We start from the raw sequence: 14,043 nt of genomic DNA, 5'->3' as shown, positions 1-14,043 counted from the left end.
TTATCCCTGACCGCAATCCACGGGTGGCGAAGTCGGACTTTCACATGTATATATATATAAAAAGAGATTGTCACCATTTTGGCTTGACACCCTGAGCACGGGACCGGGTTGCCACTACTTCCCCCCCATCAGCACCGCGCAACCTAGAGACCCGGTCTTGAGTACCCCATGGCCCAGGGGGCGAGTCAGCTTTTTGCCGCCACAAACGGGTATTGTGTGCCTGAAAAGACTTTCTACTTACCTGAGTGAAGTATCCCGCCATTCGGGGCCGTTTCCCGCCAAAAGGCGCCATCTTCGGGACGCCGCGCGGGAAGAAGAGGGGCGTGGACACCAAAAACCGTGCGAGACCTGAAGCCCCGCCCTACGTTCAGACGCTGCGCAAGGTCCTGGAAGGAGATCCAGCGGACGCCGACGTCATCACCCCGCGACGCAAGGTCCTCGCCCAGAGCATCGCGAGCGGAGCCGCGGCCTGCAGAAGAGGATCGTCGGAAGGTAGGCCACGGTTGACTAGGGGGGAGGAAGATGTCGGAAGCGGAGGGGCCCACTACCACCAGCGTGGCTGCAGCAGCGGTGATGCCGTTTTCCATGCCCTATATCCCCGGAGCGGCCTGGCTGCCCAAGTACTCAGGGGAATCCCATACATTAAGTGACTTTAAGTAAAGACTGTACAGTTTATTTAAAGTCTATCCCCTAACAGAACAGAAAATCAGCATACTGAAGGGCAGTTAACTGGTGCGGCCCAGCGGGAGGTAAAATCATGGCCAGCTGAGGAGAAAAGGACTGTAAAGGACATTTTGGCCCGGCTGTGGGGTACCTTTGACACCCGCACCTCAGCTGAAATTAAAATGCAGTTCTACGGATGTAAGCAGCGGACACAGGACATCATCAGAGACTATGCCCTAAATTTACAGGAAGCCTTGGGAGCAATCAAACAAGTTGACCCTGGCAGCGTGCAGGATACAGATAAACTATTGACTGACCAGTTCATAGAAGGTCTGCTGTCTAGCGCCCATAGAACCCAGCTGCGCCTCATGGCCCTACAGAACCCCGATTTGACTTTTGCACAGTTTAAAGAAAGGGCCATCCGGGTGCTCCGAGAACCCACACCAGGTGGCGCTGTAGCTTCCCGGCGTCCTGCCATTACGTACCACCAGGGGGCGGCGCCCTACCCTGCAGACCTTGTGCGGGCTGATGCGCAGGTCCTAAACCCATCCCCGTCTGCAAACCTGCACCATCAGGTCCAAGAACTAACAAAGAGAGTTGCCGCATGGACCAGGACCGTACAGTCGTTACAGATGGACCCGTCAGGACCAATCAAGCTGGCTTCCAGTCCGGAGGATGTCCCGTGGCGTCGACAGAAGAGGATCCCGTCATTCAGAGGGAGGCCCGCAGACCGCTACGCTGAGGATGGACAGCCGATTTGCCGCCTTTGCGACCAGCCAGGACACATAGCCAGGTACTGTACTTTAAACGGGTCAGACCTGGGGCAGAGGGCCAACCCCCAGGCATAAGGTCACCAGGCCCGTCTAATTGGCGCGATAAGTACGTGGGGGGACGCCCGGTTTTACCCATAGTGCTGGACGGTATCCCCATGAGTGCACAGCTGGACACCGGTTCTCAAGTGACTACCATCCCCTAAGTACTTTTCAAGCAGTACTGGAGTGACACTGATATAACCCGTTATCCAGACGATGATTTGAGCATCATCGCCAGCAATGGTCAACCCGTGCCGCAGGTGGGGTTCAGGGAGATGACCATCAAGATTGGTAAGGTTGAACTGCCGGCACAGGGAGTGATTATTGTGGACATTGACCGTCGAGAAAGTCACCCTAAAATAACCTTGGGTACTAACGTGATTGAAAATTGTCTTTCAGAAGTAATTGTAATTTTGCAGCAGGTGGCGATGAATGCTAGCTCCAGCCAACAGAGGGTCCTCCAGAAAGAGATAAGAGCCCTGATGAGACGGCAATAGGTAGAACTGTCTGGTGGTGAGATCGGTAGCGTGAGGATGAGCGACCCGTTCCCCATTGCCATGCCTCCCAAAAGTGAAATGATGATCTGGTGTCGGACTGCAATCGGGTTAAGAGGAAGAGACTACCAAGCCATGGTAGAACCCGTGTACTCAGACAGCAGGCCCACCATTTTGACAGCCCGGGGGTGGTTGATGTCCGCCATGGAAGGGTGCCTGTCCGGATCTTAAACATTGGGGAAAGGGAAGTACACTTGCCCCGGTACGCTACATTAGCCAAATTGTTTGCTGTCGAACACAATGCTCTCAGGGTCGTGGAACCCTTGCCTCCATCTACCCCGATGGAGGATAATGGCTCCCAGAAACACAAGGAGGATTGGTGCCAGAAACTCCATGTGGGTGCTGACTCCACTCCCTTGCACCAAAAACAAGGAGTCTACCGGGTGGTTCAGGAGTACGAGAGAATCTTTAGTAAGCACCCGCTAGACTTCGGCAGAGTGAAAGGGGTAGAACACCACATCCCCAAGGGGAGCCACCCACCAATAAAAGAAAGATACAGACCTGTACCCCCCGCACACTATCAGAACGCAAAGGGCATGCTGAGGGAAATGAAAGAAGCCGGGGTCATTAGAGACAGTTGTAGCCCCAATGGGCAGCCCCCTTGGTTCTGGTAAAAAAGAAAGACGGTACTATGAGAATGTGCGTGGACTATAGACAAGTCAATTGTATCACCCATAAAGACACATACCCGTTGCCTAGAATAGAGGAGTCTTTGGCCGCACTAAAATCAGCTAATTTCTTCTCTACTTTGGACCTTACTAGCGGGTACTGGCAGGTTCCTGTGGCAGAGGCTGACAAGGAGAAGACCACCTTCACCACCCCGATGGTATTAAGTGAATTCAACTGTATGCCATTCGGGCTCTGGAATGCTGTCTAGGGCACCGAAACTTTGAGACGGTCCTACTTTACCTGGACGACGTGATTGTATATTCAAAGACCTACGAGGACCATCTGAAACACCTGGCAGAGGTGTTCGAATCCCTGGCAGGCTTTGGCCTGAAGGTGAAGCCCTCAAAGTGTCACCTGTTGAAACCGAAGGTACAGTACCTAGGACACGTGGTGAGTGCAGAGGGAGTAGCCCCCGACCCCGACAAGGTTACAGTAATCAAGAGCTGGCCAAGCCCCTCTAACATCAAAGAAGTGAGGCAATTCCTCGGGTTGGTAGACTACTACCGAAGGTTCATCCCCGGGTTCACTAGGATGGCAGCTCCAATGCAGGACCTCCTGATAGGTCAGTCTAAATCCAGAAGTCACAAGCCACCCTTCAAGTGGGATAAGTTGGAAGAGGATTGCTTCCGCCAGCTGAAGATGGCCCTCACGGGGGATGAAATTCTGGCCTACCCTGATTATGGCCAGCCTTTTATCCTCCACACCGACGCCAGTAATGTGGGGCTAGGAGCCGTACTGTCCCAAAATCAACAGGGCAGGGAAAAAGTGATAGCGTATGCCAGCCGGAAGCTGAGGCCCACTGAAAGAAACCCGGAGAATTACAGCTCCTTCAAGCTAGAATTCTTGGCAGTGGTGTGGGCCATCACAGAACGGTTTAAACATTACCTGGCCTCCGCAAAGTTCACTGTGTACACGGACAACAACCCATTGACACACCTGGACAATGCAAGACTAGGTGCCCTAGAACAGTGGTGGATGGCCCGGCTATCAAATTATGACTTCACAATCAAATACCGGGCAGGCAGAACCAACGCCAATGCAGACGCCCTATCAAGAATGCCCCACCTACCCGAAGGAGAAGAAGACTCGGAAGAGCTGGAGGCAGTAGAGCTCCCTGCGTTCCACCGGTATGGGGCCACTCAGTATTCTCAATGAGTAAGAGACAAAGACCTAACCACCGTCATGTTCAACCCCTTACCCCACCACGGCTGGGCTGAAACGCAAGATGGTGACCCTGCAATTCGACTGGTGAAAGACATGTTAACCCAGGCAGACGCTAGCCCTAGCCCGGACGCTCCAGAGGAAGCCAAGCAGTTATGGAAGGAGAAAAGCAGGCTATTCCTCTACGAAGGTAAGCTGTGCAGAAGGCTTGTTAACCACCGGACGCACGAGCTGACCTGGCAAGTAGTGGTCCCAAGACGAGATGCAGCAATGGTCCTGGAGGCCTACCATGACAGAGCGGGACACTTCAGGTGGAAGAAACAGGAGTTCCTACTGAGAGAGCGGTTCTTCTGGATCGGTATGAGAGGGGCCATAAAGAAGTGGTGCAGGGACTGCGGCCCATGTAACCTCAGAAGGAAGGACCGTACCAGCCAGAAGACACCCTTGAGGCCCATCGTCACCAGGCAGCCTCTTGAGCTGGTAGCTCTGGATCATGTGAAATTGGCTCCAAGCCGGTTGGGCTACGTCTATGCCCTGACAATAGTGGATCACTATTCCAGGTTTCTGGTGGTGGTTCCTGTTAAAGACTTAACAGCCCAAACAGCGGCTAGAGCCTTCCAACAACACTTCTGCCATCCACACGGGTATCCGGAACAGGTCTTGACAGATCAAGGTTCAGCGTTTGAGGCGGAAATCTTCCAGGAGTTCTGCAACCTCTACGGCTGTAAGAAGATTCGGACAATGCCTTACCACCCGCAAACCAACGGGCTGTGTGAGAAAATGAATAATATCGTCATTGATCTCCTCAAGACGTTGCCCCTGGAGGAACGCAGCCAGTGGCCGGAGAAGCTGCCAGACCTGATAGACTTATACAACAATATCCCGGTGAATGCTACAAATTGCACCCCGGCTTACCTGATGCGAGCAAGACCAGGTAAGCTGCCGGTAGACCGGGAGATGGGAGTCCTGACACCCGAGGACACCTCCCCAGATGCGGACTGGGATACGGAACGGCGACTACAGTACAAGAAGGTACAGGAGAGTGTGGAGAGGAGTCTGGCTCAAGCGAGAGAAAAGCAAGAGAGGCTCTTCAACCAACACGACCCTGCTGGTCCCCTGGAACCTGGCGAGCAGGTCCTGAAGAGGAAGAGAAGGCTTCACAAGCTAGATGACCAGATTTTTCATTAAAGGTTGTTTTCACAAAAAATGTTGTTTTTTTCCCATATTGGATGCTGGACTTTTTTTTCTCTACCATTTGCATGCTGTCTGTGAGTATAATAAAAGATCTTTTTTGTGCCTTGCAGAGAAGATTGGAGACATACATACATCTTACTAGAATGTTGTAAAAGAGGACTTAAAGGTGGTGGCATTACTTTATATTGGGAAAACCTGGTGAGAAGTCCCCCTTAAACTTTTTTTTTTTTAATTTGCTCCTTTTCTGCTGCAGTGATGATGTTCTGAGATAGCAGTCACTATCATATTCACCTTATATTATTAACTATGCAGCCTAAGAAACATAGCTTTTTAACTTTTGTTTGAGGACAAATATTGCCCAAATTGTAGATAAACCTGCTGAAAGATGCCCTGACATGCCTGGTGATTTGGGAATACACTTGTCAACGTTGAAATTGCACAACCAACAAGAAAAGGTCATAGAAAAATGGCAATCAAGCTATAAAAAAATGGAAAAAAAATTCAAAACATCTTGATGTAACCAATATCAAATGCAGTGCCATGCACAGAAATGCATGCTCTTACACAACTCAAAATAACAACTATGTAAAGGGGCGAGAAAGTCCACGCAAAACGTGCGTCGGGGTGTTAGAACTCACACGAGGACACTTTTTTTTTATTGGTAATTCATATATTAAATTTTATTCATGCATTTGGTCGCTTATCTTTTAACCTGTCTGATCCTCACTCTGTGACTTCACATAGAGCAGTTCACTCTACACTGTTATATTTTGATTAATTGGCAGTTGTTATTATGAGGGGTTGTCACCTTTCATGTGGGGGCTGTCCAGTGGTTTAAAGGGAATCTGTCATGTCCTATCTACTATCTATACTGCCCCACTGCGTTGTTAGTGATGCAATGTGCATCACTAACAAGCTTTTTTTTCATTAAAATTGGTGGTATTATAATAATTCCATAACATTTAAATACTTATATCCTACCTGCTCGTTTTCAGTCATAGGGGTGTGATCCTCATATTCAGTTAGGTGTGGGCGCTGCATTCAGTCACTGCTGGCGCCGCCCACGTATTTGAAATTTGCTCCCAGCCATCGCTGATATTTGTGGGGCGCATGCGCAGTTTTACATGCCCGGCTGCAGGTCCCCGTGCATGTACAGTGAGGCTATCTAGTTCGCAGCTTCACTGCACATGCGCTATGACCTGCTGCTCCCCATGCGTGTGATCTACACAGCCTCACTGCGCACGAGTGGGGAGCAGCGGGTCATAGCACATGTGCAGTGAAGCGGCGAACTACACAGCCTCACTGCGCACGAGTGGGGAGCAGCGGGTCATAGCACATGTGCAGTGAAGCGGCGAACTACACAGCCTCACTGCGCCTGCGCCCGCCCCTGACTGAATATGAGGATCACACCCCTGTGACTGAAAAAGAGCAGGTAGGATATAAGTATTTAAAATGTTATAGAATCATTATAATACCAACAATTTTAATGAAAAAAGCTTGTTAGTGATGCACATTGCATCACTAACAAAGCCATGGGGGCAGTGGAGATAGTAGACAGGACATGATAGGTTCTCTTTAAACTATTTTACTTATATTTTTTCAACATCTTTGACCATCTTCATGTTTTTACATTTTGCTGCCCGGACACTTGTCTTATAATTATATATACTCTGTTGTCTTTTATGTGGACCTATTTTTTGGTATCCTCATCATCTACCTGTCACTTATGTATCTACTCTTTTTTATTGGACTTATATTGGACTTACCTGTCGATATTTATTATGTACAAATAAATTGTTTACTATTTTTTAATAATTGTTCTCATTATAATTTTTCTTTATTGTTTTCCTTGACATTCTGCCAAAATATTTTATCCCATCAATGTTATTGGGTTTTTCCCAGTACTATGGGTATAAGTTCTCGATCAATATCCGTTGTTTTGGGTTGATGTCTATTCCTCAGACAATGTAGCATGCCGAGGTGTATAAGTGCTTACGGTATATTTCTGTTTGAGGTGTTCATACTTAATCTATAATATAAGGCGGGATGTGTGTCTCTGTCTGAAGCTTCGATAGACTGCGCATGTGTGACGCGCAGTCTGGCTCCAGAGAGAAGCAGGCATCCAGCCGTTACAGGTAAGAGGAGGTGTATGGAGCCGGAGATTGCGCGGTATGCGTAGACACTTAACGCATACCGCGATCTCCGGCGCCATACTTACCTGACCGGTAGGAGCGTTGCCGCGGCGCCTCTCTTCGCTGGAGACCGGGGGCGGAGTGAAGGCTTCGGACCGGCACGTGCGCATTGCGCTATCCGGCGCCATTTTACTGAAGACACATTTACAGTGTGTCTTCAGCAAAATGGCGCCGGACAGCGCGGTGCTCCGGCGCCGCACTCCTCCCCCGGCCTCCGGCAGAAGAGGACACCGCAGCACTGGAGTACAGAGAAGAAAGGTGAGTATAACTGTTTATTTTTTTTGTATGTGTGTACAGTGTGAAAGGGATGAGGGGGCCACACATAACAGGATTGTGGGGTGAGGGGACCATGCATATATCAGGATTGGGGGGTGAGGGGTACCACACATACCAGGATTGGGGGGTGAGGGGTACCACACATACCAGGATTGGGGGGTGACGGGACCATGCATATATCAGGATTGGGGGGTGAGGGGTACCACACATACCAGGATTGGGGCGTGAGGGGTACCGCGCATACCAGGATTGGGGGGTGAGGGGTGCCACGCATACCAGGATTGGGGGGTGAGGGGTGCCACGCATACCAGGATTGGGGGGTGAGTGGTGCCACGCATACCACGATTGGGGGGTGAGGGGTGCCACGCATACCAGGATTGGGGGGTGAGAGGTGCCACACATACCAGGATTGGGGGGTGAGGGGTGCCACGCATACCAGGATTGGGGGGTGAGGGGTAACACGCATACCAGGATTGAGGGGTGAGGGGACCATGCATACCAGGATTGGGGATGAGGGGTGCCACGCATACCGGGATTGGGGATGAGGGATGGAGTGCCATGCATACCGGGATGAGGGATGGGGTACCATGCATACCAGGATGAGGGATACCATACATACCAGGATAAGGATGAGGGGTGCCACGCATACCGGGATTGGGGATGAGGAGTGCCACGCATACCGGGATTGGGGGTGAGGGATGCCACGCATACCGGGATTGGGAGGGAGGGATAGGGTACCATGCATACCAGGATGAGGGATACCATACACACCAGGATAGGGATGAGGGGTGCCAGTATACCAGGATTCGGGGTGCCATGCATACCAGAATTGGGGGTAAGGGGTGCCATGCATACCGGGATTGGGAGTGAGGGATAGGGTGCCATGCATACCAGGATGAGGGATACCATACACACCAGGATAGGGATAGTCCTCCATATATTATAATGCACCCAATAGTCCTCCATATAATATAATGCACTCTCCATAGTCCTCCATATAGTATAATGCACCCTCCATATTAGTATAATACACAGCCCATATCGTTCATATAATATAATTAAACATAGACACATAAAATGTTAGAGTTGGAAGGGACCTCCAGGGTCATCTGATCCAACCTCCTGCTCAATACAGGATTTACTAATTCATTTCAGACAGATGTCTGTCCAGCCTCTGCTCAACCCAAAGTCCTCCATATTACTATAATACACAGCCTATATCCTTCATATAATATAATGCACAGCCCATAGTCATCCATGTAGTATAATTCACAGCCCATAGTCATCCATGTATAAGTATGGCCATCGTGTACTCACTGATTTAAAAAAAATGTGGCTAAGAAATAGGGGTAGGAAGGAAGGTTTTGGGTTTCTGGAGAACTGGACTGACGTAAATGTTGGCTACAGGCTCTTTAATAGGGGTGGGCTACACCTCAATGGGGAGGGTGCCGCTGTGCTGGGGGAAAAATGGCTAGAAGTTGGAAGAAGTGTTTTAAGTAGAGACTGGGGGGGGAGTGCAAATACTGTTAGGAGGGGAAGATTTCACAATGGTGCTCATCACTACGCTTTAGAGCTGGCGAGGGAGTGAACTGTTAGTGCGCAATGAAAGTACCACTGCAGTGAGCATGGACATCATACTGAGAATGTGTTGGTACTGACAACTGACGCATGCTCAGTAAAGCAGAGAATAGCCCAGCCCCTGAAATGATCACCTCTGATGAAAATCTGTTTCAGGGTGAAAACAGCAGTTGAAGTAGTGACTGCTACACCAGCACCCAGAATTCTTACTTGGGAATCTGCAGTGGATGCTGAGATATTCAAATGAGACATCATCAGAAGTAAGAAAAAAAACTTACATAAGAAGTTAAAGTAGAAAGGAAGACTTAGGGAATTTTTAATTGAAATATTCTAGAAACGTGTTTTGATAAGACGCCTCACTCGGCCGCTTCGGGAAGTAGACTCAGGAACCGTATTTTCACTGCAGGCTTTATTATGTAACATAAAGCCCTGCAGCTTCAGCAAATATAAACACAGCCTTACTGGCAAAACAACAAAACAAAAGATAAACAATAGCACATTCCATAGCAGTGTAGGGTTCGCCCACACAGGTTGTAGTCCCAGCTTTAAGCTCCTCTCTGAGCTGTGGCCTTCCAGTCTGGAGCCCTTGCCTCTCCAAACTCAACAACAGAAAAAACAATGGTGACTGAGCATTTAAACCTTGCTCAGCCACACCCTGAGGTAGGATGAATGGCTCCCCACCCTCACATAAAAACCACACACCCTTTAGTGAGTTAACCCTCAGCATATAACATGCTGGCAGAAATTTTGCAGGTTTCAGTTCACACAGGCTAGCAACCTGAGTGACACATAGCTCCCCTCGTATATCACACCAGTGACTCTGTCACAGTGTTTACTTCTTTACATTGAATATTAAATTCAGTTAGGTTTCAGATAACCCCTTTAAAATGTTATGAAGGCATTGTCTGTACATAAAAGTAAATGCTTAAAGGTGATCATACTTTTTAATGTATTAACAAAGTCTTCGAAATAAAATCTAACATGTAATCATAGCATGGTCTTAATGTTTTTCTATTGGAGCCAGGTGGTGGAACTCCTTAGACTCATGTTCTGCCCAAGTCGGTCTTCAGCTGTTTCCTTTACTGTATCATTTAACAAGGTGACATGTGAAATTTCTCAAGTTCATGGCAGTCACACTACCAGAATGGTGCCAATAAGTCTACAAAAGTCTAGCCAAGCAAGAGCGAACAGAATGTGATGGGGTGAAGGAAAAAAACGTATCTACCAAGAATAAACTGTACGCTAGAGAACTCTATGTCCAGGACATATAGGAAAAAAGATTGGCTACTATTCTTACGTGTTATTAGGGATGTCTGGTAATATATTAATCCTGTGGGTGTAAAAGGATAACACTACACATTGCTTTTTTTAATGTTGTTTTGTCACTATTTTCTAAAAATATTTCTCTATAAAATGTTGCAAGAAACCCATGACTTGAGGTTCTGAGAAAAAAAGAAATACCTAGCCTAATATTACTTAAAGCTGCAAATATACTGGTAATGTTAAGGGAATGCACCTTTAATTCACTGCTTTGGCTAAGTGATAATTTTGTAATGGCCACCAGAATATGGTAAATGCTCATTACTATTATCAACTGGGTAAAGTAAAATGCCATTCCTCATCATTCACCTGCATCACAAATGACATCGCTCGGCCATTCTTGTAATATTTACCAGAGGGAGAAATCATTTTTGCCGTGACTTTCAGCCCTTGCTTACTGAGCGTGGTAACAGATGGAGACCACCCTATGTGACATCCATACACCAATTACTTTAAATTGCCCATAGACATTAGATTAAATTAAGGTATCCCTCAAAATTCAAGAGATGTCATTAAAAATCTATGTCACAGCTTCTGACAAATTTGTTTGATCATAGGCAGGAAAACCGTGAATGCAGCTCTTTTTTTTTTTTGATAATGAAGCATGACCAACCTCATCATAAAGCAATGTGGTCTGGCAAGCCCTGGATTCTGTAATGCATCATGATTTCCATTATTAACAGAAACTAAAAAGTGAATATAGCCTACATCTACATGGACTTTGATATGCCATGACATAGAGAGAATTTATCCTAACAGTACCTAGCTTATCTTAATTCGAGAAGAATCGTCAGTATCCAATATGTCTGACAGTAGCTTGTCGCCATTTGCGGCAGATATAATCATTCAACCAGCCTCAGCATACATATTAATGGAGAAACTGAAACTGATAACTGTAGGTGAAATGATTAGTGGTTATTTTATGCCTGTGACCATCTATTGTGGCTTATGGGTCATACATGCAAATGACTACAAAATCAATATGTATATGCAACAAGATTAAGGGCCTGCCTTAGGCTATGTTCACATGTCCAGTAATCATCAGTTAGAATGGAGCCAGCAGCAATCGGTTAATAAAAAAGTTGAGCAGGTACAACATTTTTTATCCAGCTTAAAAAAAAAAAAAAAAAAAAGAAAAAAAGATTTTAACTGGATTCATTGTTTTAACATTGAAGTCTAGGTAAAACTGATCAGTTAAATAGCCATCAGTTTGGTTCCAATTAAACTGATCCTTTTCAAGTGAAAGAAAAACTGATGGCTAATTACCAGATCCGTTTTCCATAAACTTCAATGTTAAAAAAAAACGAATCAAGTTGAAATCAGTTTTTTCAGCCGGACAAAAAGGTTATATTTGCAACACTTTTGTTAATGGATTTTTGCTGGATCTCTTCTGATGATTACTGGACATATGAACATAGCCTTAGTTTATAAGCAGTGCAGGGCACATTAGTCCGTCTTGCTAAGGGGATCTTCTTTGATCACCAGGCTCCTGTTGCCTGTGACCTTCACAATTGCAAAGAAGTGTTACTTAATCAATGTATGACACGTCCAAGGGTTGGACTGGCCCACCAGAGAACCGGAGAATCCTCTGGTGGGCCCTGGCTTCTCCTTCAGGAGAGTTCATAGTGCAAACCTTGCAGCTGCTATGGGGCTCTTGAGTGGAGGAGAAAGGTTGGCCCTCAGAATCAAATCCTCTGGTTGGCCCAATATTCTTCAATCGGACACTGGACACGTCTAATTCGTCAGTTTGATGCATTTATTTGTTCAGTCAGTGAAAGTAAAGTACACCATGTTGGGGGCCCAAAAGAAGGTACGGCACTAGGCATCATTCAACATAAACCCCTCTTGATAGGTTTAAACTACTATTAAAGTTCATGTGTCAAGGGATATAGCTGGATATCTCATGAGCTTGTATAGTTGTGGAAATAATTAGAATAAGAGCTGTCCATCAGTCCCTTGTTTATGTAACTGCCATAGCTCCTCCGGTTACATTTGCTATGTGCTCCTAATCAGGAAGCTATTGAATTCATTTGAATACTCTTAAGTCCTAAGTTTCATTCTGGCCAGAGTCCATTAATAGAACTTTTTTTTACACAGTGTCAAGGAAAACATTGTTATCTAATTACATATTCTATAAAGACCCCTGTGCTACCAGGCGCACATAGGCACATTGTTCGTAAGCAACTCCTCTAGAGGACAAACGATCCTTTAATACGTCCTGCAGGGATACTAAAACCTTGGCTGTGTATCCGATGTGTTTCAGTAAGAGGTTCGGCTACTTCCAGAACTAGAAAAGAAGGCCAGAGCTAATTACAGAACATGTGTAAATTAATAAAATGAAAGCTGCCAGGAAAGTGTGATTAGTTTGTGGGGTAACGTCTCGTAAAGTAACAGAACCTTTCCAAGAATTTCAGAAACAAAAAGAAAATTATTCTTGCAAATGTTTAGAATAGTCTAGCTTCCGCACTCCATACTCCCCGATGATATGAAGTATTTAATCACAAATTATAGCTGTCTGCACAAACTGGTCCATATTACATTTTTGGGTTGCCTAGAATACAGCCCATGCCAAGATCCCAATAATTTTAAGCATGATGTTCCTTTAACACCATTAGAGTGGTATGTCTTTCCTGGGAACATTTGGACCACTAACAATAGGAATTTGTATATATTTCTAGTAATTTGTGGTATTGAAAATGAATTCAAGTCACATTGCTAAACTCAATGAGCAGCTACGGATAAATGTTATATTAAATCAAGAATCTTTTGAACTGTCATTTGGACAGCAGAAGTCATCTGTGAACTTGGAGCATTGCCGATATTCAGAAAAAAAGGGCTGCAGTGTTGCTGCTGAAACATTCTGGTTTAATTAGGACTTGGAATACTTTTACACAAAATGCTAAGCAAATTACCAGCCGTAAACAGCCTCATTTAGAATATGTAAAAGTGATGGAAAGATCTAAATGACATCACAGATATTTAAAGATCATTTTAGGTGGCATCTCTTTGTACTTATGTAACTTAATTTAATGGCAAACAGCAGCATCATGTACAATCCCTGGGCAATATTGTTAGACCACATGTACACCCGTGTAATTGGATTTCATATCCAGTGAATCCTGAATAGTCTAGAGTTGGTGCAAATCGATTCGCATGTCCCATTCCATCATCCACAACAGTGGTGTGTGGCCACTGGCATAAGAGGGAGCACTGCTTCTAACCTAACGGCCTCCAGGGCTCATCTTCTGATTAGTCAGCCTTGCGCGACATCACATGTGCGTCACACTGCAAAAATATCATCACGCAAGGCCAATAGATCAAAAGATGAGCCCCAGATGCTGTAAGGTAAGAGTACTCCATTTACTATTCTAACAGTCACAGACCCTTGTTGTGATCAATGGAGTGGGATGTGAAAATAAATTAGCACCAACTCTACTGAGTACTATCCAATTCATTTCATACCTTAGTATTGTCATATGCAAGTATAGAGTGGTGGGTTTTTACAATAAAAAAGCTGCAAAAAGTTGATTTTGCCAAGAGAACCTTGACTAGCGATATATTTACTGTATTAGGTGGATGATCGTCCATATAATACATATCCTACAGGGATAACTCACTTTCGCA

This window comes from Phyllobates terribilis, unplaced genomic scaffold, assembly GCF_046119375.1.
Source record: "Phyllobates terribilis strain yellow unplaced genomic scaffold, ASM4611937v1 Scaffold_2__4_contigs__length_985480577, whole genome shotgun sequence".
In the NCBI taxonomy this organism is placed as follows: domain Eukaryota; kingdom Metazoa; phylum Chordata; class Amphibia; order Anura; family Dendrobatidae; genus Phyllobates; species Phyllobates terribilis.
Note: the sequence above shows the minus strand (reverse complement) of the source record.